Here is a 25,817-nt window from a genome sequence, read left to right as displayed (position 1 = left end):
GGCCACTCCAGGACCTTGAAATGCTTCTTACGAAGCCACTCCTTCGTTGCCCGGGCGGTGTGTTTGGGATCATTGTCATGCTGAAAGACCCAGCCACATTTCATCTTCAATGCCCTTGCTGATGGAAGGAGGTTTTCACTCAAAATCTCACGATACATGGCCCCATTCATTCTTTCCTTTACACGGATCAGTCGTCCTGGTCCCTTTGCAGAAAAACAGCCCCAAAGCATGATGTTTCCACCCCCATGCTTCACAGTAGGTATGGTGTTCTTTGGATGCAACTCAGCATTCTTTGTCCTCCAAACACGGCGAGTTGAGTTTTTACCAAAAAGTTATATTTTGGTTTCATCTGACCATATGACATTCTCCCAATCTTCTTCTGGATCATCCAAATGCTCTCTAGCAAACTTCAGACGGGCCTGGACATGTACTGGCTTAAGCAGGGGGACACGTCTGGCACTGCAGGATTTGAATCCCTGGCGGCGTAGTGTGTTACTGATGGTAGGCTTTGTTACTTTGGTCCCAGCTCTCTGCAGGTCATTCACTAGGTCCCCCCGTGTGGTTCTTTTTGCTCACCCTTCTTGTGATCATTTTGACCCCACGGGGTGAGATCTTGCGTGGAGCCCCAGATCAAGGGAGATTATCAGTGGTCTTGTATGTCTTCTATTCCTAATAATTGCTCCCACAGTTGATTTCTTCAAACCAAGCTGCTTACCTATTGCAGATTCAGTCTTCCCAGCCTGGTGCAGGTCTACAATTTTGTTTCTGGTGTCCTTTGACAGCTCTTTGGTCTTGGCCATAGTGGAGTTTGGAGTGTGACTGTTTGAGGTTGTGGACAGGTGTCTTTTATACTGATAACAAGTTCAAACAGGTGCCATTAATACAGGTAACGAGTGTAGGACAGAGGAGCCTCTTAAAGAAGAAGTTACAGGTCTGCGAGAGCCAGAAATCTTGCTTGTTTGTAGGTGACCAAATGCTTATTTTCCGCCATAATTTGCAAATAAATTCATTAAAAATCCTACAATGGGATTTTCTGGATTTTTTTTTCTAATTTTGTCTGTCATAGTTGAAGTGTACCTATGATGAAAATTACAGGCCTCTCTCATATTTTTAAGTGGGAGAACTTGCACAATTGGTGGCTGACTAAATACTTTTTTGCCCCACTGTATGTTGGAAAACAAATTGCTTTATGAAATGAAGAGTACATGTGTAATAAAACAATTAACTTTTAAATTGTTCTCTAATTGAACATTGTGGAATACCCAAGTCGATTATTTATTGGTGTGAAATCCGTCACCTAACTGTGATTGTGCCCAGGTGTGTCTCGTTATTGGTGTGTGGGGTTCTCTCTATAAATTGCCAGTGTTTCCCAGTGGCCAGAAGATTCCCATTATTTGTAAAGGTTGGCATGCCTTGAGAGGACAAGAGAAGAAGTTGAATCATAAATATGGCAAAAGTATGACCTCCAGCCCTCCAACTCTCCTTCTCCATCTTAAACCAAACCCTTACCCTAAACCAACCCTACCACCTTAAACCAAACCCTTACCCTAAACCAGGTGTGTATCCTCTTCCCAACCCCTCCCTTCTCTTTTGATCTGTCCTGTTTTGTCTGGTCCTTTGAATTTAGATTATTTAGATGTTATATTCCACTGTTGATTGATGCACTTGATTTTATGACTTCATGTATCACACTTCACTTTATGTAGGCCTCCTTTTAATGTAAGATGTCCTTGAGTGTCCTGAAAGGCGTCCGCCAAATTAAAATGAATGATTATTATTATGATTATTGTCGTTGGGCAGTTAATATAGTTTTTAAATAATACTTTTACTTTAAAACCCCTTTTAAAAAAGAATCCAGCAGGAAACAGTCTTATTTAAAACCTGCTGTTTTCAACTCTCTAGAGACCGCAGGAGTGGTAGAGATACTCTTAATGATCGGCTATGAAAAGCCAACTGACATTTACTCCTGAGGTGCTGACTTGCTGCACCCTCGACAACTACTGTGATTATTATTATTTGACCATGCTGGTCATTTATGAACATTTGAACATCTTGGCCATGTTCTGTTATAATCTCCACCCGGCACAGCCAGAAGAGGACTGGCCACCCCTCATAGCCTGGTTCCTCTCTAGGTTTCTTCCTAGGTTTTGGCCTTTCTAGGGAGTTTTTCCTAGCCACCGTGCTTCTACACCTGCATTGCTTGCTGTTAGGGGTTTTAGGCTGGGTTTCTGTACAGCACTTTGAGATATCAGCTGATGTACGAAGGGCTATATAAATACATTTGATTTGATTTGAAATGAGGAATATATCATATTTTTCTGACTAAAAAAGGAATACTGTGGAAAGACTCATCATAGAATGGAGAGATGAAAATGATTCTAAACATTTCACATCTGAATGTAGGACTACATTTTCTATGTTGGGATACACATTCATCGGAGAATACATACCTTTCCCCTTCAGCACCTCTGAGCAAAACAAGTTACATGCAGACACACTGTGTCACTCCCTGACATTAGAGCTTTTTATGTCTCTATTTTGGTTTGGTCAGGGTGTGATTAGGGTGGGCATTCTATGTTCTTTTTTTCTATGTTTTTGTATTTCTTTGTTTTGGCCGGGTATGGTTCTCAATCCGGGACAGCTGTCTATCGTTGTCTCTGATTGGGAACCATACTTAGGTAGCTTTTTCCCACATAGTATTTGTGGGTAGTTCATTTCTGTTTGGTGTTTTGCTCCTTACAGGACTGTTTCGGTTATTCTCTTTGTTATTTTTGTTATAGTGTTCAGTTAAAAATAAAAGCATGAACACTTACCATGCTGCGCTTTGGTCCGATGATTCCTCTTCCTCTTCTTCAGACAACGAAAACCGTTACGCACTGCGCTTATAACCAGCAGCTTTGCGGCGCTGAGTGCTGCAGGAGGCATTAAGTGAATGCCCATAGTTTCCAATCTGGTTCTGTAATTTGAAAGGAAAGCATTGTCATTAGATGTAACTCAACTAAAAACATTAAAACATAACACTGTTTAACTTCTGTGTTAATAAAATGCCGTTTACAGTGAGCATTTCACTGTAAGGTCTACACCTGTTATATTCGGTGCATGTGACAAATAAGATTTGATTTGTAATTAAACATGATTTTACACTGTTGCCTGATTCTGCCTCATCTGCAGTGTTTTAGGTGGTGAATTGTTTATTATTTTTTCACAATATTCAAATTAAACAGGGGGTTAGGAAAGCAAACACTTGGCCTGGGGTCGTCCAGTGGTCTTGTGCTGTGGTGGAATGTCTCCATATTATGTTTGCACCAATCCAATGCTTTTAAATACATGAGGTCAAATGAAAGTGTGAACACTTCTGGATGCAGGGTATTGGAGCGCAGCCTATTTCTTTCCCCACTCTCCCATAAATCAATTTGTCCCCCTAACCCCTTTTGTCACTGACCCCTCAAAATCCACCATCCCTGTCGTCACATGTGTAATGATGGGGCGGTGAGTCGGAAGCAGGTGAAACATTTTAATAAAACAACAAAACCAAGAACATGACACTAACATAAGGCAGAATGCCGATACACAAGAACAATACCAACTGGTGAGTGAACATGGGACGAGTGACATATAAAGGGGAGGAGATGAGGAAGGTAATGGAGTCATAATGATAACAGGTGAGCGTAATGATGAATCCCAGGACTGGTGGCTAGTACTCTGGCGAAGTAAGAGGGGAGGAGCAGACGTGACAACATGTCCCTAATTCCACCTCTATCTCACTCCCCACCCATACCTTAACTACAGACACATGTAGTCCTGTAACAGCAGCAGCCGCTGTCATCGGGGCTGAGGACCTCCTTTTCATACCCCGTTCATGACACAAGGGTACCCCTGATGTTAGCCGTTATGAGGTGTCTTCCTACATCAACAACAACAAAGATATATGAAATATTAAATTGTAACATGGGTGTATGTAGGTGTTTCTTACATACAAGGCTCTAGTCTTTCAACTAGAGCCTTCAGTCCTTTGGTCTAACTGACAGGGAATTAGCTGTCACGCCCTGACCTTAGAGATCCTTTTTATGTCTCTATTTTGGTTGGTCAGGGCGTGAGTTGGGGTGGGCATTCTATGTTGTGTTCTATGTGTTTGGCGGGGTGTGGTTCTCAATCAGAGGCAGCTGTCAATCGTTGTCTCTGATTGAGAACCATACTTAGGTAGCCTTTTCCCACCTCTGTTTGTGTGTAGTTGTTTTCTGTGTTGCGTGTTTTCACCATACAGAACTGTTTCGTTTTCGTTCTTCCTCGTTGTTATTTTGTTTAGTGTTCAGTCTTAATTAAATTATAACATGAACACTTACCACGCTGCACCTTGGTCCTCTCCTTCTTCCCAGGACGATCGTTAACATTAGCTTTTGCCAGCAAGACCAAAAGCCCTTGGTCAGGGTAGTAGGGGCCAGTCTTTTCATTAAACTGCACTAAAATAGACAGCGTACTGCAGGTTACAATATGAAGCAGTAGAAACAATAAGGGGACGTCCATGTCCCTGTTTTGGTAAAAAGCTATGGGGCTGGAGAAATGTTACCACTCTCAAATTCATAGACAGAGCTATGGATGTAAGGATTGACCATCCATGATATAGCTTGAGACATATAGATATTTGTTCTAACTATAAACAAGCTATAAAATTATTTTTATCAGTATCATCATTTAACATCTCAATAATCAATGACATTTACTAGCATTTCCTATTGGATCATAAGTGTTGGACTAGTAACTGGAAGGTTGCGAGATCGAATCCCCGAGCTGACAAGGTAATAATCTGTCATTCTGCCTCTGAACAAGGCAGTTAACCCACTGTTCCTAGGCCGTCAATGTAAATAAGAATTGTTCTTAACTGACTTGCCTAGTTAAATAAAGGTAAAAAATATGAATAAATACAAATAAAATAAAAAATAACTGGTGTATTTTCATGTCACCTACAGTACAACATCATACCCAACAGTCACTCATTATTCCATGATGTGTTCTTTTTTATGTGTGAAATAACAAGCTAAATACCATAGCAAAGATTTTAACCCTAAATACTTTTATAGATTTTTTTTATTTTTTATTATTTTTTACTTCTAATGGCATTGAGATATGGCTTAATATGTTTTGTATATCCAGTCAACAGAAATCAGCTGCTTTTCAATAGAAAATATCTTGTTTTTATTCTTCCTGAGTTGGAATGTCACATCATTTCCTGACTGTTTGCAGAATGCAGAGAAACAAGGTGGCCAGAAGGATTCTATGACCTGGGACTTTTATCTGATAAACAAGGCAAGCTAGGTCTCTGCTCTGGCCATCTTACTTCCTGGTGTGTGTCCAATCAAATGCCAGTTCTCTGTTGACAATAAAGATAGACTATGCCAGAGGGAGTTTGCCAGAGGGGCTTCCGGGTTGGATGTGCATTGTGTCAAGAGGCAGTGCGGCTTGGTTGGGTGGTGGATGGCTCTCGACCTTCGCATCTCCCGAGTCCGTACAGGAGTTGCAGCGATGAGATAAGACTGTAACTACGACCAATTGGATACCATGAAATTGGGGAGAAAAAAGGGGGTAGCATTTAAAAAATATATATATTTAAAAAAAGGATTTGTTTCAAGTCTTTTCAGTGGAATATGCTGTATTAGCTTCAGTCATCTTATTCACTGACCTCTGTCTGTCTGTCTGTCTGTCTGTCTGTCTGTCTGTCTGTCTGTCTGTCTGTCTGTCTGTCTGTCTTTACAGCAGAGAAGCAGAGACAAGAAAAGAAAGACAGAAAACTCTTCTAGAAGTTTGAGTCAAAGTAATGTTCACCCAGCCACAAAGACACATTTCTCTAAAACAGCAATATCTGGTGATAACTTCTTGGGTAACACTTTACTTGACATCCAGTGTCATAACATGTTATAACTATGTCATAATATGTCATAACAGCTGACTTAACTTGTCATAATATGGTCATAACACTGTCATGACCCATATATTTACACCTGTTGTGACATATATTGCGTTATTTTATTGCTGTTTATGACACCTACAATCATTATTTTCATTACCAAGATGTTTCCTTTTGTTTGAAAGTTTGTCTCTTAAATCCTTTGTTTTTGATGTAATGAATTCTTTCAGTCATGTTTTTTTGATAATATTTTTAATAACTTGTAGAAAATACACTTTATGACACTGTCATGAAGCATTATGAACATCATAATCATATAAGCCAAATATGCCTATCACAAATATGCCCTTATATCAGTCACCAGTCAAAAATAGTGTGCCTTGTCCTGCTTCTGAAATCTGCTCCTGAATTCATCCCATTCATCAGCAACAGAGCATAGGGGTAGGTGCATGTCTGACATCAATTTGTGCACAATTACAATGATCATTTAATATGGTCAATTTAAAATATATATATCAGAAACATACTGTTGACACACAGGCTACGATGTAGTGAAATGTTTAGCATTGTGTGGTAGGTTGTGCGGGTTTTTACAGTCTTATGTAGGTGTCACAACCAGCCATAAAATAACGCAATACATATCAACACGCCCTAAAACAATGTGTCATGACAGTGTTATGACCATATTATAACAGGTTATGACATACTATGACATGGTCATGACCCTGTCATAATGTGTTATGACGCTGGGTGTCAAGGAAATTGTTACCACTTCTTGTAACTAATAACTGCACAACTAAAATCTACAATAACAAAAATCTTTTCTTTTCTTTTTTACAATAACTGGGTCTGATTTTGGGTTTATAGGTTTTAAAATAGTTTGAAAATCAAAAACATGGGTTTTTACTGAAAATGTGTTATTTCAACTTTTGCTAATCTGAAGCAGTGAAGTTGTTAGATGTTACAAACTAAGTTCTAAAGCTATGATGTGCCACACTGTCAACATCCTGGAATAAGGAGAATCACTATTGTCTTAATAATTAGACAATAACAAAAACTTCTGAGCTTTTGGATTATCTTTCTGCTACACAGGTAAACCTGGAAGTGTTAACATCAGTGATAAAACTAGTGATAAAACTATAATGATGCCACCTTTTTAGACCCCATGTATCCCGGGGGTTTTGTGATCCGTACTCCATGGTGTTCAGTAATGCTCTACTACATCATTCAATAGCAGTTTTATTCTTAACAATGGTATTCAAATTATTTTCTCAGATCTTTACAGTTTTATAACAGACATATTGGAGGTGGCCTGAGTGCCAGTATGTTGTCTCTCTGATTTCAGAGGGGTTGAGTTAAATGCAGAAGACACATTTCAGTTGAATGCATTCAGATGTATAACTGACTAGATATCCCCTTTCCCTTCCCTTTTCTTTTCACTGTCTGCTATCATGCCAAGGAGTTGGAAAGAGAGCAGAAACCAACCGGCACTCAGGCTATGTTGGAGGAGGTAAGTTATATTTTTTGTGTGATTACATTTTTTATTTGACAGTTGATTTTCAGAAACAAATGCTTGCTAACTTACTAAATGTGTCTTTGTGCTTCATATTGAGCTTTGAGGAACTTCAATCAGGAGCCAAACAGAAAACATGCACCCTGGTCACATTCTTTAGTGCTGAAGAGACTTACAGTAATTCACTAGCGTTTGTTACTGTGAATGGGCAGATGTTTCATACTAGACATCACACCTCATCAGATATCCTCCCCTTAAATCTTTGGTACATAGGCTATACTGTAGTCCTCTCATCTATACTACATGACCTTTGACACCTCAGGCCAGTCACCAGCAGAGCTGTTCAGCCACAGTTACTGTAATCACTAATAAGATATGTATGGAAAAAAACACAACTACAACCCTCATTATAGTTCACCCATGGGAACAAACATGGCAGACAAGCCGGACCTACAGATGTAGGATCTTAATTTGATCACCCTGTTGCAGGAGAACTTTCCTGAAATGCAGGAAATGTTAAACGTGTAGTGTATTTGAGGTTTAAAAAGGCGTCTGAAGATTGTAATTTCCACTTTGACTTTTCAGACGTGATTCCCATGAATTATAATCCACATAATAATTCCCATTTCCTGTTGCAGCAGGATTATTTTCCTGCTGTAGCAAACTGTCTCAAACAAGATCCTACATTTGTATGTCAAAGACAGGATTTGAATGACCGGTTGCCTACTGGAGGAAGACTAGTGAACTGGTGAAGGCTATGTTAGAATTAGTGAGGCCTACGTTTAACATATTTGTTACTGCTATAATATAAATATAAACAAGCTATAATGTGATTTATTCATCAGTGTCACCATTAAAACATGTCAATAATCAATGGCATTTACTTTTACTTTCTATTTCAATTTATTTTTGCTCATTTCACTCTGGTGCCTGATGACGTTGTACTTCTTTCATCTCCTATTGGATTATAATTCCTCCACTGGTGTGTTTTCATGTCACCTACAACCTCATACCCAACAGTCACTCCTTCTTCCATTCTGTTTTATTTTTGATGTTTTTATTGGCAAAAAAAACGTTTTACTTCTAATGCCATTCATATATGGCTTAACATGTTTTGTGTATAAAGTCAACAGATTAAATCAACTGCATTTTCAATAGATTGTACTTCCTGAGTCGGAATGTCACAGAATGTCCTGATTGTTGCAGAATGCAGATAAAAAGGTAACAAGATGGATTCCATGACCCGATACATTTATCTGATAAACAAGCTATGGCCTCTGCTCTGTCTGTCTTACTTCCTGGTGTATGTGCCAAATCAAATGGCAGTTCTCTGTTGACAATAAAGGCGACTATGACAGAGGGAGTTGGTAAAAGTTGCCTTAACCACTGATACAGGGTCGGATGTGTTTTACCCATCAAATGGTTTATATTAGGATGGGGTTAGAGTAATCTGATCTAAGATCTGTGGTGAGAGGGAACTTCTTCTTTCAGCATGGCAGGCAGAGACATCAGGTGATTTCTCTGAAACAGTGTTGAGTAGAGTTACAGTCTACCTGTAGATGGCACTGTGGCATTGTTCATCCTTCACTGTAGCCTTTGTGACTGATGGTTTGTCCCTTTCATGATTCTTATCAGGGACTTTCCATTCACAGACATATTAGTTAACTGAACTTGATGTGGTTATCCCCTCCACACACATACCAGAACACACTGTGGGAGTGTTAAAGAATTCCAGAACATGGTTCCATCTGGGAGAGAATTGGAGTAATTATTGGTGAACAAAAACATTTGAACTGGTTAGCGATGTAGTTACTTTACATCGATGGTAAAAGAGTTTTTCTACTGTTCTCTTTTATCTACTGCCACTGTATTTCATTTTGCATAAGTGTTTACATGGAGTGATACAAAAACCCTGGTTGAATGGCAAGATTGTAATGTTCATGACAATAACAAACAGAACCTTTATCAATGTAATGCATCCCACTCAGCGGTATGGAGATGAAAAACCATGTTTACTAGAACTAGTTGATGGGTCAGTGTGTCAGCCGTCTCATGATGGAGGATAGATAGACACAAGATGGCTGCATGCTGACCCTCTTACAGGAAAGGGCGTGATACTTACCTCAACACTGTTGGACTCCACCCCTCTTGTGTTTGTTTGTGTGTGTGTGTGTGTGTGTGTGTGTGTGTGTGTGTGTGTGTGTGTGTGTGTGTGTGTGTGTGTGTGTGTGTGTGTGTGTGTGTGTGTGTGTGTGTGTGTGTGTGTGTGTGTGTGTGTGTGTGTGTGTGTGTGTGTGTGTGTGTACGATTATATACATTTTACAGATGGCAGAGAAAAGCAGAGCACCAGTGTGGGACTATTACATTGAATTGGCACCAGGGAAAGCAAGGTGTCTTATTTGTGATAAAGATGTAAGCATGGGGTCAGCAACGGATAAATAAAAAAAAGTACCACCAACCTGTGGAATCACCTTAGGAACAGCCATCCAAAAGCCCATAAGGAAGCAATAATGAAAAAAGCTAACGCAAATTCTTCACTAGGAAAAAGTGATACAGACAGTTCACAGACATCGCAGACTACAATCTTTCAACTTTTTAATAAACAAGCAAAATGGCAGGACAAAGACCCAAGGGCCAAGAAGATGGATGAAGCAATTATTGAGATGATTGCCACTGACAACCAGCCATTCACAGTGGTGTCTGACGTTGGTTTTCAGCGGCTGATTACTATTGCTCAACGGTACAGGATCAAAGATGAAAAATTATTTTGCACAGGAATGCTAGATAAAACACATGAAAGAGTTGTGATGAAAGTGAAGAATCTGGTGGCAGCAGGGAACGCTCCACACATGGCATTCACAACTGACTGCTGGTCAGGCACTACAGAGTCCCTGATGAGCCTTACTGGACATTTCATTGACAGTGTCTGGACAAGAAAGCAGGTTGTGCTGAATGTCAAGACTATGATTGGATCACACACAGGAAACTACATCAGAGAGATGTTTTTGACCATGTTGGAATACTGGGAAATCCCCACAGAACGTGTAGTGCTGGTCCTCAGGGACAGTGGGGCAAACATGGTGAAAGGTATGAGACTGGCAGAGCTTCCAGACGTCAGCTGCAGTGCACACACCCTACAGCTTGTAATCAATGATGGACTATCCAGTCAGAGAGCTGTGCTAGACATTATTGCCATGTTGAAGAGCTGTGCAACTCCCTTTGACCACTATGTACTGGCCAAACAGAGGCTGAGGGCTATTCAGGAAGAGCTTGGCCTTCCCAAACACAGCATCATCCAAGCAGTTCAAACTCGCTGGAACTCAACACATGTTGCAGAGGATGTTTGAACAGAGGCGTGCACTGAATGTGTATGCAGGTGAATACGGACACATCAGCAGTTTGTCTGCTGCACAGTTGGACATTGTCTCTAACCTAATTGAGACTCTGGCACCTATGGAGGAGGTGACACTGGAGATGAGCCACTCCAACTCTACAGCAGCATGCCTCATCCCCAGTGTGTTGGTGCTGAAGCTGATGCTGCAGCAGGAGGGTTCTTCTACTCAAGGCATCAAAACTTTACGGAAGACCATGTTGGACAGTCTGACAAGGCGGTTCTCCAAGGCCGAGGAGACCAAGTGCCTGGTGCTGGCAACTGTCCTGGATCCACGTTACAAGAGCTACGCCTTCACCTCAGGGACAGCACTAGAGACAGCAAACGAGTGGCTGAAGGAGGAATCTGACCTACTAAGGAAACCAAATCCCAGAGCCACAGCATATGGGACGAGTGAAGAGGAGGACCCAGATCCAGGTGCAAAAGGCAAAGAGTCCGGGTAGATCAGCCACCCAGTCTGGTGGACAGCCTCTATGCTAGAATCCTTGGAAGCCAAGAGGGCAGGGCTGAAGTCCAGTGCAGTTTTGAAATTGAGTTGGAGCGTTACCTCACAGAGCCTGTCATTGACAGAAAGAGTGGCTTGCCTTTGGTGTGGTGGAAGCAGAATGAGGACAGACTTCAATCACTTGCTCTACTGGCAAATAAGTTGTTCTGTCCTCCACCGTCTTCGGTCCCAAGCGAGAGAGTGTTCAGTGAGGTGGGGATCATTTATGATAAGCGGAGGAGCAGACTGACAGGGGACCATGCAGACAAGCTCTGCTTTCTGCACTACAACCTAAAACTTCTTAACTGGGAATATTGAAGACTCCTGAAAGCTGGTGAATAATTTTAACATTTGTTCTCATGTTCTGAGCAAGGAACTTAAACGTTAGCTTTTTTACATGGCACATATTGCACTTTTACTTTCTTGTCCAACACTGTTTCTTTAGCATTATTTAAACCAAATTGAACTTTTCATTATTTATTGAGACTAAATAGATTGTATTTATGTATCATATTAAGTTAAAATAAAGTGTTCATTTTTCATTCAGTATTGTTGTAATTGTCAATATTATAAATCTATAAGTCAGCTTTTTTGGTCCTCCAATAATCGGCATCGGTATCGGCATTGAAAAATCATAATCAGTCGACCTCTAGTCAATACAGAACTAAAATTGAATCCTACTACACCGGCTGTAACGCTCATCAGATATGGCAGGGCTTGCAAACTATTATGGACTACAAAGAGAAACCCAGCTGCGAGCTGCCCAGTGACGCGAGCCTACCAGACGGGCTAAATGCCTTTTATGATCACTTCAAGGCAAGCAACACTGAAGTGCATGAGAGCACCAGCTGTTCCGGACGACTGTGTGATCACGCTCTCCGTAGCTGATGTGAGCAAGACCTTTAAACAGGTCAAAATTCACAAGGCCACAAGGCCAGACGGATTAACAGGACATGTACTCAGAGCATGCACGGACCAACTGGCAAGTGTCTTCACTGACATTTTCAACCTGTCCCTGACTGAGTTTGTACCAACATGTTTCAAGCAGACCACCATGGTCCCTGTGCCCAAGAACACTAAGGAAACCTGCCGAAATGACTACCGACCCGTAGCACTCACGTCTGTAGCCATGAAGTGCTTTGAAAGGCTGGTAATGGCTCACATCAACACCATTATCCCAGAAACCCGAGACCCACTCCAATTTGCATACCGCCCCAACAGATCCACAGATTATGCAATCTCTATTGCACTTAACACTGCCCTTTCCCACCTGGACAAAAGGAACACCTACAGTTGAAGTTGGAAGTTTACATACACCTTAGCCAAATACATTTAAACTCAGTTTTCTATGGGATTGAGGTCAGGGCTTTGTGATGGCCACTCCAATACCTTGACTTTTTTGTCTTTAAGCCATTTTGCCGCAACTTTGGATGTATGCTTGGGTTCATTGTCCATTTGGAAGATCCATTTGCGACCAAGCTTCAACTTCCTGACTGATGTCTTGAGATGTTGCTTCAATATATCCACATAATTTTCCTCCCTCATGATGCCATCTATTTTGTGAAGTGCATCTGTCCCTCCTGCAGCAAAGCACCAACACAACATGATGCTGCCACCCCCGTGCTTCACAGTTGGGATGGTGTTCTTCGGCTTGCAAGCATCCCCCTTTCTCCTCCAAACATAACAATACATTTTTTTTCACCTTTATTTAACCAGGTAAGCTAGTTGAAAACAAGTTCTCATTTACAAGATAAAGCAAAGCAGTGTGACTGTCACGTTCCTGACCTTATTTCCTTTGTTCTGTATTGTTTAGTTGGTCAGGACATGAGCTGGGCGGGCATTCTATGTTATGTGTTTCTATGTTGGGTTCATTGTCAACTAGCCTGATATGGTTCTCAATCAGGGGCAGGTGTTTTACGTTTCCTCTGATTGAGAACCATATTAAGGTAGGCTGTTCTCATTGTTTGTTTGTGGGTGATTGTTGCTGTGTCTGTGTTTGTTTCACCACACGGTACTGTTTCGTTTCGTTCGTTCGTTCGTTTGTTCCTACCTGTTCGTGCATTCATGTTTTATGTGTTCTCAAGTTCAGGTCTGTTAACGTCGTTTATTATTTTGTAGTTTGTTCAAGTGTTTTTTTCGTCTTCGTCTTATGTATTCAATGTATTCAACCCACGCTGCGTTTTGGTCCGATCCTTGCTCCTCTTCAGACGAGGAGGAAGACGAGCGTTACAGAATCACCCACCACACTCGGACCAAGCAGCGTGGTAAGCGGCAGCAGCAGCAGGAGCAGCGATCGCGGGACTTTTGGAATTGGGAGGAAATTCTGGACAACGGTGGACCCTGGGCACAACCGGGAGAATATCGCCGCCCTCGTGAAGAGCTGGAGGCAGCTAAAGCCGAGAGGCGGTGGTATGAGGAGGCAGCACGGAAGCGAGGCTGGAAGCCTGAGAGTCAAGCCCAAACATTTCTTGGGGAGGGGCTACAAGGGAGTGTGGCGAAGGCAGTTAGGAAACCTGCGCCAACTCCTCGAGCTTACCGTGGAGAGCGAAAGTACGGGCAGACACCGTGTTATGCGGTAAAGTCTCCTGTACGTGTGCTTAGCCCGGTGCGGTACATTCCAGCTCCTCGTATCGGCCGGGCTAGATTGAGCATTGAGCCAGGTGCCATGAAGCCGGCTCAACGCGTCTGGTCTCCAGTGCGTCTCCTCGGGCCGGCATACATGGCACCAGCCTTACGCATGGTGTTCCCGATTCGCCAACACAGCCCAGTGCGGGTTATTCCACCTCCCCGCACTGGTCGGGCTATGGGGAGCATTCAACCAGGTAAGGTTGGGCAGGCTCGGTGCTCAAGGGAGCCAGTACGCCTGCACGGTCCGGTATATCCGGCGCCACCTCCCCACCCCAGCCCATTACCACCAGTGCCTACACCACGCACCAGGCTTCCAGTGCATCTCCAGAGCCCTGTTCCTCCTCCACGCACTCGCCCTGTGGTGCGTGTCTCCAGCCCGGTACCACCAGTTCCGGCACCACGCACCAAGCCTCCTGTGTGTCTCCAGAGCCCTGTGCGCCCTGTTGCTGCTCCCCGCACTAGCCTTAAGGTGCGTGTCCTTAGCCCGGTACCACCAGTTCCGGCACCACGCACTAGGCCTACTGTGCGCCTCAGCCGGCCAGAGTCTGCAGTCTGCCCAGCGCCGTCTGAACTGCCCATCTGTCCTGAGCCTTCAAAGCCGCCCATCTGTCCTGAGCCTTCAGAGCCGTCCATCAGTCAGGAGCCGCTAGAGCCGTCCATCAGTCAGGAGCCGCTAGAGCCGTCCGCCAGACAGGAGCCGCTAGAGCCGCCCGCCAGACAGGAGCTGCCAGAGCCGCCCGCCAGACAGGAGCTGCCAGAGCCGCCCGCCAGACAGGAGCTGCCAGAGCCACCCGCCAGACAGGAGCTGCCAGAGCCGCCAGCCAGCCATGACCTGCCAGAGCCGTCAGCCAGCCATGACCTGCCAGAGCCGTCAGCCAGCCATGACCTGTCAGAGCCGTCAGCCAGCCATGACCTGTCAGAGCCGTCAGCCAGCCATGACCTGTCAGAGCCGTCAGCCAGCCATGACCTGCCAGAGCCGTCACTCAGTCCGGAGCTGCCCCTCAGTCCGGAGCTGCCCCTCAGTACGGAGCTGCCCCTCAGTCCGGTGCTGCCCCTCAGTCCGGTGCTGCCCCTCAGTCCGGTGCTGCCCCTCAGTCCGGTGCTGCTGATATGGAGGGTCGCCATTAAAAGGAGGCCACGGAAGCAGGGATTAACTATGGTGGGGTGGGGGCCACGTCCAGAGCCAGAGCCAGAGCCGTGGACAGATGCCCACCCAGACCCTCCCCTATAGGTTCAGGTTTTGCGGCCGGAGTCCGCACCTTGGGGGGGGGGGGGGGGGGGTACTGTCACGTTCCTGACCTTATTTCCTTTGTTCTGTATTGTTTAGTTGGTCAGGACGTGAGCTGGGTGGGCATTCTATGTTATGTGTTTCTATGTTGGGTTCATTGTCAACAAGCCTGATATGGTTCTCAATCAGGGGCAGGTGTTTTACGTTTCCTCTGATTGAGAACCATATTAAGGTAGACTGTTCTCACTGTTTGTTTGTGGGTGATTGTTGCTGTGTCTGTGTTTGTGTTTGTTTCACCACACGGTACTGTTTCGTTTCGTTCGTTCGTTCGTTCGTTTGTTCCTACCTGTTCGTGCGTTCATGTTTTATGTGTTCTCAAGTTCAGGTCTGTTAACGTCGTTTATTATTTTGTAGTTTGTTCAAGTGTTTTTTTCGTCATCGTTATTATTATTAAAATTATTATGTATTCAACCCACGCTGCGTTTTGGTCCGATCCTTGCTCCTCTTCAGACGAGGAGGAAGACGAGCGTTACAGTGACACAGATAACAACACAGAGTTACACATGGAATAAACAAGCCAATAACACAATAAACAAGTCAAAGACACTGTAGAAAAAAAGAAAGTCTATATATAGTGTGTGCAAAAGGCATGAGGAGGTAGGCAATAAATAGGCCATAGGAGCGAATAATTACAATTTAGCAGATTAACACTGGAGTGATAAATGAGCAGATGATGATGTGCAAGTAGAGATACTGGTGTGCAAAAGAGCAGAAAAGTAAATAAAAACAGTATGGGTGTAACGGCGTTCCTCCTCCTCTTCATCCGAAGAGGAGGAGCAGGGATTAAACCAAGGCGCAGCGTAGTGAAATGACATGATTTATTAAACAAACAAAACAGACGAAAACGAACTATACTTGATAACTAATAAAACAACAAACGATGTAGACAGACCTGAAACGACGAACTTACATATAACGTGAAGAACGCAAATAACAGGAACAGACTACATGAAACGAACAAACCGCAAACAGTCCCATATGGTGTAACATCGACACAGACACAGGAGACAACCACCCACAACGAACACAGTGAAACAACCTACCTAAATATGACTCTTAATTAGAGGAACGCCAAACACCTGCCTCTAATCAAGAGCCATACCAGGCAACCCTAAACCAACATAGAAACACACAACATAGAATGCCCACCCAAACTCACGTCCTGACCAACTAACACATACAACAAACTAACAGAAATAGGTCAGGAACGTGACATAACCCCCCCCATAAGGTGCGAACTCCGGGCGCACCAGCACAAAGTCTAGGGGAGGGTCTGGGTGGGCATCTGACCACGGTGGTGGCTCAGGCTCAGGGCGAGGTCCCCACCCCACCATAGTCAATCCCAGCTTCCATCTCCCCCTACAAATGACCACCCTCATACTACACCCACTTAATCCTTTGGGTAACATCAATACAAGGGGCAGCCCCGGGATAGAGGGATAGCTCAGGACAGAGGGATAGCTCAGGACAGAGGGATAGCTCAGGATAGAGAGGTAGCTCAGGATAGAGAGGTAGCTCAGGATAGAGGGGCAACTCCGGACTGAAAGGCAGCTCCGGACAGAGAGACAGCTCTGGACTGAGGGGCAGTTCTGGGTAAATAGCCCCTCTGGGCTAAGGGACAGCTCATGACTGGCTGACGGCTCTGGACGCTCATGGCTCGCTGACGGCTCTGGACGCTCATGGCTGGCTGACGGCTCTGGACGCTCATGGCTGGCTGACGGCTCTGGACGCTCATGGCTGGCTGACGGCTCTGGACGCTCATGGCTGGCTGACGGCTCTGGACGCTCATGGCTCGCTGACGGCTCTGGACGCTCATGGCTGGCTGACGGCTCTGGACGCTCATGGCTGGCTGACGGCTCTGGACGCTCATGGCTGGCTGACGGCTCTGGACGCTCATGGCTGGCTGACGGCTCTGGACGCTCATGGCTCACTGGCGGTTCTGGACGCTCATGGCTCACTGGCGGTTCTGGCAGATCCTGTCTGGTTGGCGGCTCTGGCAGATCCTGTCTGGTTGGCGGCTCTGGCAGATCCTGTCTGGTTGGCGGCTCTGGCAGATCCTGTCTGGTTGGCGGCTCTGGCAGATCCTGTCTGGTTGGCGGCTCTGGCAGATCCTGTCTGGTTGGCGGCTCTGGCAGATCCTGTCTGGTTGGCGGCTCTGGCAGATCCTGACTGACGAATGGCTCTAGCGGCTCCTGACTGACGATCGGCTCTGACGGCTCGGGACAGACGGGCGGCTCTAATGGCACTGGGCAGACGGATGGCTCAGATGGCGCTGGAGAGACGGATGGCTCAGATGGCGCTGGGGAGACGGATGGCTCAGATGGCGCTGGGGAGACGGATGGCTCAGATGGCGCTGGGGAGACGGATGGCTCAGATGGCGCTGGGGAGACGGATGGCTCAGATGGCGCTGCGGAGACGGATGGCTCAGATGGCGCTGCGGAGACGGATGGCTCAGACTGATCCTGTCTAGCGGAAGGCTTTGGCTGCTCCTGTCTGGCGGAAGGCTCTAGCGGCTCCTGTCTGGCGGAAGGCTCTAGCGGCTCCAGTCTGGCGGAAGGCTCTGTAGGCTCATAGCAGACGGGCGGCTTTGCAGGCTCATGGCAGACGGGCAGTTCATGCGGCGCTTGGCAGACGGACAGTTCAGGCGCCGTTGGGCAGACGGCAGACTCTGGCCGGCTGAGACGCACTGTAGGCCTGGTACGTGGTGCCGGAACTGGAAGCACCGGACTGGAGACACGCACTTCAAGCCTAGTGCGGGGAGCAGGGACAGGGCACACTGGACTCTCAAAGCGTACTCTGTGCCTGGTGCGTGGTACCGGCACTGGTGGCACCGGGCTGAGTACACGCACATCAGGACTAGTACGGGGAGAAGTAACAGTGTGTACAGGACTCAGGAGACGCACAGGAGGCTTAGTGCGTGTTGTCGGAACTGGAGGCACCGAACTGGATACACGCACTACATGGAGAGTGCGTGGAGGAGGAACAGGTGGTACTGGGCTGGAGCGGGGAGGTAGCGCCGGAAATACCGGACCGTGCAAGCGTACTGGCTCTCTTGAGCATTGAGCCTGCCCAACCTTACCTGGTTGAATGCTCCCGGTCGCCCGACCAGTGCGGGGAGGTGGAATAACCCGCACCGGGCTATGTAGGCGAACCGGGGAAACCATGCGTAAGGCAGGTGCCATGTATGCCGGCCCGAGGAGACGCACTGGAGACCAGACGAGTTGAGCCGGCCTCATGACACCTGGCTCAATGCCCAATCTAGCCCTACCAGTGCGGGGAGGTGGAATAACCCGCACCGGGCTATGCACACGTACAGGAGACACCGTGCGCTCTACTGCGTAACACGGCGTCTGCCCGTACTCCCGCTCTCCACGGTAAGCCTGGGAAGTGGGCGCAGGTCTCCTACCTGCCCTAGGCCCACTATCTCTTAGCCCCCCCCCAAGAAATTTTTGGGTGTTACTCACGGGCTTTTCGGGCTTCCGTGCAAGACGCGTCCCCTCATAACGCCGGTTCCTCTCTCTCTTTTCCTCCGCTCTCCGAACTGCCTCCAGCTGTTCCCATGGACTGTTATTCACTTTAGCCCATGGTCCTTCTCCGTTAAATACCAACTCCACAAGTCCTGTATACTCTCCCGTTGCTCGAAATTACGCTGCTTGGTTCTGGATTGGTGGGTGGTTCTGTAACGATACTCTAAATCCTCCTCCTCCTCAGACGAGGAGAGGAGAGAGGGATCTGAAGACCAATGTGCAGCGAGGTATGATGACATGATTTATTAAACAAACAAAACAGATGAAAACGAACTATACTTGATAACTAATAAAACAACAAACGATGTAGACAGACCTGAAACGACGAACTTACATATAACGTGAAGAACACAAATAACAGGAACAGACTACATGAAATGAACAAACCGCAAACAGTCCCGTATGGTGTAACATCGACACAGACACAGGAGACAACCACCCACAACGAACACAGTGAAACAACCTACCTAAATATGACTCTTAATTAGAGGAACGCCAAACACCTGCCTCTAATCAAGAGCCATACCAGGCAACCCTAAACCAACATAGAAACACACAACATAGAATGCCCACCCAAACTCACGTCCTGACCAACTAACACATACAACAAACTAACAGAAATAGGTCAGGAACGTGACAATGGGGATGAGGTAGGTAGATTGGGTGGGCTATTTACAGATGAGCTACGTACAGCTGCAGCGATCGGTTAGCTGCTCAGATAGCTGATGTTTAAAGTTCTTGAGGGAAATATGTCTACAACTTCAGCGATTTTTGCAAATGTTCCAGTCACTTGCAGCGATGGTCATTATGGCCAAACAGTTCTATTTTTGTTTTTTTATGGCGGGTTTGGAGCAGTGGCTTCTTCCTTGCTCAGCGGCCTTTCAGGTTATATCGATATAGGACTCGTTTTAATGTGGATATAGATACTTTTGTACCTGTTTCCTCCAGCATGTTAACAAGGTCCTTTGCTGTTGTTCTGGGATTGATTTGCACTTTTCGCACCAAAGTACGTTCATCTCTAGGAGACAGAACACATCTCCTTCCTGAGCGGTATGACGGCTGCATGGTCCCATGGTGTTTATACTTGCGTACTATTGTTTGTACAGATGAATGTGGTACCTTCAGGCGTTTGGAAATTGCTCCCAAGGCTGAACCAGACTTGTGGAGGTCTACAATTTTGGCTGATTGGCTGATTTCTTTTGATTTTCCTATGATGTCAAGCAAAGAGGCACTGAGTTTGAAGGTAGGCCTTGAAATACATCTACAGGTACACCTCCAATTGACTCAAATGATGTCAATTAGCCTATCAGAAGCTTCTAAAGCCATGACATCATTTTCTGGAATTTTCCAAGCTTTTTAAAGGCACTGTCGACTTAGTGTATGTCAACTTCTGACCCACTGGAATTGTGATACAGTGAATTATAAGTGAAATAATCTGTCTGTAAACAATTGTTCGACAAATTACTTGTGCCATGCACAAAGTGATGTTCTAACCGACTTGCCAAAACTATATTTTGTTAACAAGAAATTTGTGGAGTGGTTAAAAAATGAGTTTTAATGACTCCAACCTAAGCGTATGTAAACTTCAACTGTACGTGAGAATGCTATTCATTGACAACAGCTCAGCGTTCAACACCATAGGGCCATTAAAGCTCAACACTAAGTTAAAGACCCTGGTACTAAACACCTCCCTCTGCAGCTGGATCCTGGACTTCCTGACGGCCCGCCCCCAGGGGGTAACGGAAGGTAACAACACATCCGCCACACTGATCCTCAACACGGGGGCCCTTCAGGGGTGCGTGCTCAGTCCCCTCCTGTACTCCCTGTTCACTCATGACTGCATGGCCAGGCACGACTCCAACACCATCATCAAGTTTGCCAATGACACAACAGTGGTAGGCCTGATCACCGACAATGATGAGACGGCCTATAGGGAGAAGGTCAGAGACCTGGCCGTGTGGTGCCAGGACAACAACCTCTCCCTCAACGTGATCAAGACAAAGGAGATGATTGTGGACTACAGGAAAAAGAGGACCGAGCACGCTCCCATTCTCATCGACGGGGCTGTAGTGGAGCAGGTTCCTTGGTGTCCACATTACCAACAAACTATCATGGTCCAAACACACTAAGACAGGCGTAAATAGGGCACAACAAAGCCTATTCCCCCTCAGGAGACTGAAAAGATTTGGCATGGGTCCTCAGATCCACAAAAGGTTCTACAACTGCAACATCGAGAGTATCCTGTGCTGGTTGCATCACTGCCTGGTATGGCAACTGCTCGGCCTCCGACCGCAAGGCACTACAGAGGGTAGTGGGTGCATCACTGCTCCACAAAAGCGATGGGTAACGGCAGAGCAAGGGGAACAACTACTTCAAGGTCTCGCACACCCCGCTAACCATTTCACACCGGTTACACATAGTCACTTTAACTCTACCTACATGTACATACCTCAATTACCTCGACTAACTGGTGCCCCCGCACATTGACTCTATACCGGTACCCCCTGTATATAGCCTCGCTATTGTTATTTTACTGTTGCTGTTTAATTATTTGTTACTTTGATTTTCTATTTTTTACTTTATCTATTTTTTACTTAACACTTATGTTTCTTAAAACTTCTTAAAGAATTGTTGGTTAAGGGCTTGTAACTAAGCATTTCACTGTTGTATTCGGCGCATGTGAAAAATACACTTTGATTTGATTTATCTGACAAGGCAGGCTATGGCCTCTGCTCTGCTTATCTTATTTCCCGATGTGTGCCCAATCAAATGCCAGTTCTCTGTTGACAATAAAGATTAACTATGTTGGCAGAAGTTTATACAGGGTAAGATTTCTTTCACCACCCACAGTTAAGGTAGGACAGTGGGAGGGGAAGATGATCCTAGATCTGTACCTAGGGGAAACATTACCCCGGAGCAACAGAGATACACAAAAGTCAAGAGACTCATCAGGTGATTTCTCTGAGACAGTGGTGAGGAGAGTTACCATCTACCTATAGATGGCACTGTGGTATTATTCATCCTTCACTGTAGCCTATGTGACTTTCTATTTCAATATATGTTGCTCAGTTCACTTGCTCAAACCCTACACCCGAACCCGTGCACTCCATTTTGCCACCTCTGGTCTCTTGGCCCTCCCACCCCTACGGGAGAGCAGCTCCCGCTCAGCCCAGTCAAAACTCTTCTCTGTTGTGGCAACCCAATGGTGGAACCAGCTTCCCCTGAAGCTAAGACAGCATATTCCTTGCTGATCTTCCAAAAACATCTGAAACACTACCTCTTCAAATAGTATCTTCAATAATCCCACAGCACCCACCCCTTGCACCCCCTTCTCACCCCCCTTCTTTCATGAACTAACACTCACACTTCACTTTATTTTTTTCTTACTTGCTCTGACTTTGCTGATAGCTACTTTTTTGAGGAAAAATGTTCTTCTATGGCTGTGATATGTGGTTGTCTCGCCTAGCTACTCTATCTTAAGATGAATGCGCTAACTGTAAGTCGCTCTAAATAAGAGTGTCTGCTAAATGACTAAAATGTAAAATTATGACATTGTACTTCTTTCATCTCCTATTGGATCATAATTCCTCCACTGGTGTGTTTTCATTTCACCTACAACTTCGTACCCAACAGTCATCTATGGCAACCCATCAGGGACATAAAATATAAAACAGTGCACATCAGACAGAATAAAACTCATTATGACATTACGGCAAGAACATGAAAATATTTGAATTGTAAACTATCTTAATTAGTCCTTGTTGTCTTTGTTGAATAACAGAAGGTGTTTTATGCACCATTGTGTCACTCGTTAAAGATTAAACTTGATAACAAAACATAAACAAGTTATGACCCCGTTTGTTGGCCATGTTGGAGAGATTATTGAAAGAAAATTATACAGTTGTGTTGTTCAACCCAGCGTTACTGTAACGGTCATCGTTGCATGAAGAAGTGGACCAAAGCGCAGTGTGGTAAGTGTTCATGATTTAATAATACAACTGAACACTAAGTAACAAAACAACAAAGAGAACGAACGAAACCGAAACAGTTCTGTCTGGTGCAGACACAAAAACAGAAAACAACTACCCACAAAACACAGGTTGGAAAAGGCTACCTAAGTATGGTTCTCAATCAGAGACAATGATAGACAGCTGCCTCTGATTGAGAACCACACCCGGCCAAACACACAGAAATAGAAAACATAGAACACAAAACATAGAATGCCCGCCCCAACTCACGCCCTGACCAAACCAAAATAGAGACATAAAAAGGATCTCTAAGGTCAGGGCGTGACAGTTACCATTCAGTCTCATCTAAACTGATAAAGAAATGATTTCTTCCAGTCTCTAGTTTCTCTGGATTCCTATAACTTCTGCAGGTCAGTACAGATACAGTGTTGCTAGAATTATGTTGCTAGTTATTTGAACTTCAGAAAACTACTTGGGCAGTTCTTAGTCTCCAGACTAAATGACATGTTTACTACATTTCATTGTAGAGTGAGGATCTGTGTTTAAACATAGGCCGAGCGGTAGGTATACAATCAATTGCCGATAGGGGTTTTACAAACATGTCAGAAATTACAAAGACTCGCAGATCATGTATGTTACATTATTGAATTATAATATTCTATTCACAGCTCCATGCTGTATGATATTACATGGTCAATCATATAATTATAATATTCTATTCACAGCTTCATACTGTATGATATTACATGGTCAATCATATAATTATAATATTTTATCAACAGCTCCATACTGTATGATATTACAAGATCACTTATCTCTTATCTCTCTCCAGTCCCTCCCGCAGTGTCTCTGCTCCAGAAGACCCCCTCCTCTCCAGTGACCTGCCACGCTACAGGTTTCTACCCCAGAGGAGTCATGGTGGTCTGGCAGAAAGATGGACAAGAACAGCATGAAGATGTGGAGCATGGAGAGATTCTCCCCAACGATGATGGAACCTTCCAGAAAAGTGCTCACCTCACAATGGACTGTGATGAGTGTGAGAACAACAACTACACCTGTGTGGTTGAACACAAAGAAAACATCAGCACCATCAAACTGGATCAGTCTGTGATAAAAACAAACAGTGGTAAGAGGATTCATATCTTACATGATGACAGAGAATTCAGTGATTTACAGTAATATTCACTGTGTGTGCATGCGTGTACGTTCATAACTCAGTCAAGCCTCCTGAATCTGGCCCCATCATTATTGGAGTAGTGGTAGCTGTCATCCTCCCTGCCCTAATCACCATAGCTGGGTTTATTATGTGGAACAGGAAGAGGACAGGTGAGCAAGAACAGAAATAATATGGGACTGAGTACAGTACATTACAAATATTTCTCAAGCTGTCTCAGTGTCACATACAGAGTTGAAGAAGCCTGGAGAAGCCCACATTTATTTAAACCTGGTGTGGGTTGGTATTATGGTGGAGAAATTACAAGATTATGTTATAATACTGGTATTCCATTAAATGGTTGTTTTATGCAACAGAATAGGGGGTATAGGAAAACTTTCATCTGTGTGTGTTCTACTGAGGATTGGCCTCTGGGAGATTCAACACTGACAGAAGATTTACGATGTCTTTGAGTGATAAGCCTAACAAGACCGCATTCCATAGCATAAGTTAATGTTTCTGTACTGGGGTACCAGGAGGAGATGGCTCTAGGGCCAGTATTTACAGAAGATACTGTTTGCTGTAAATTATTAGTAACCTTGTGACCGGTTGGTGGTGACGTCGGGTCCGGGGGCCGCCACCGATGGAAACGGGGGTGCCTAAGCCAGCTTGTCAGGCTGTCATGCCCTAGCTGGCTCGAGAGGTTTCTTGCCCCGGTTGACTCGGATTGCGCCCATCCCACGTCAGGCCTCAGCCGGATCGCCAGAGTTTTACGCCTCAGCCGGCTTGCCAGGCATCTACACTTCAGCCAGCTCATCAGGCTCCCTTAGCCCAGCGGGATCCTCAGGCTGTCACGCCTCAACCGGGTCGCCAGGCTCCCACGCCTCAGCCGGTTCATCGGGATTTTACACCCAGCCGGTTTGTCCAGCGCCCGTGCCTTGGCCGGCCGTCAGGCTCGCCCATGTGGGATGCCGGGTTGCGCCCCTAGAGGGGGGTGGCTGTCACGCCTGCTGCCGCTCCCTGGCGCACGAAGGATTACGCACTCCTGTCACCATCAGTAACCACACCTGCCTTTCCCCGTCACACACATCAGCGTATTATTGGACTCACCTGGACTCAATCACCTGTTTATTACCTCCCCTATATTTGTCAGTTCCCCATCTCTGTTCCCCACTGCTGCATTGTTTGTCATTTGTCATTGTGTATCCGGGTGCTGAAGCTGTTTCTGTCTTGGTCTTTGTCTGTTCATAATTAAATGTCAACTCCCCGTACCTGCTTCTCATCTCCGGCGTCGGTCCTTACAAATGTAATGCTATACAACTATTTTATATCAAATGGAGCGATATCCAACACGATGCACCTCCTTCAATGGGTCATACTGTATACATTTTGCCAAATAAAGCTCCATAGACCTTAGCCTGAGATAGCTCTAATGTGTCATCCTCCCAAACCACAGCAAGCCCTCTGAGAATACTATAGGAAGAATAGATTGTTCCTCTTTCACATCAAAGTTATTCTCCTTCCATGTTATTGATTTAAGGCCATTGTAAGAACTAAACCTACAGCAGCAGGTTGCTGCAAGACCTTCCTGTATTTAGGTCTACCACAATACACTTGCAGGATCTAGATTGGCTTGTTTTAGATTAGAAATATATACATTTATTGTCAATTATCACAAAGACTTTTACTCTTTTTCTTTTATCCCAATACATCTGATATATGCCAATACTTTGTGGTGAATTTCAATGATGGGAATCTGCAACTACATAAACCTTGCAAAGATCAAGATATGGCTTCTCATTCACAAGTCTGGCCATAATACAGAATCATTCTAAAGAGTGTAGGGACCTCTCAGTGAGGTGGTGGCCTCTTACTGTATGTTTCTGAATTAACGCTATATGCCAATCATACACTTGGTGTAATTACATGACTGTAATCAGCCATTTTCAGACCAAATAAAGTT

The 25,817-nt window shown here is 45.0% G+C and overlaps 1 pseudogene; it reads left to right on the top strand.

The window, feature by feature from the left end:
- The first annotated feature begins 9,740 nt into the window (after window positions 1-9,740).
- On the top strand, window positions 9,741-24,842 carry LOC129830595 (zinc finger BED domain-containing protein 4-like; annotated as a pseudogene).
- The last annotated feature ends 975 nt before the right edge of the window (window positions 24,843-25,817 follow it).

The sequence above is a fragment of the Salvelinus fontinalis genome, chromosome 32 (assembly GCF_029448725.1).
Source record: "Salvelinus fontinalis isolate EN_2023a chromosome 32, ASM2944872v1, whole genome shotgun sequence".
Taxonomy (NCBI): Eukaryota; Metazoa; Chordata; class Actinopteri; order Salmoniformes; family Salmonidae; genus Salvelinus; species Salvelinus fontinalis.
The sequence above is the reverse complement of the archived record's forward strand: the minus strand, read 5'-3'. Positions and strand labels throughout refer to the sequence as shown.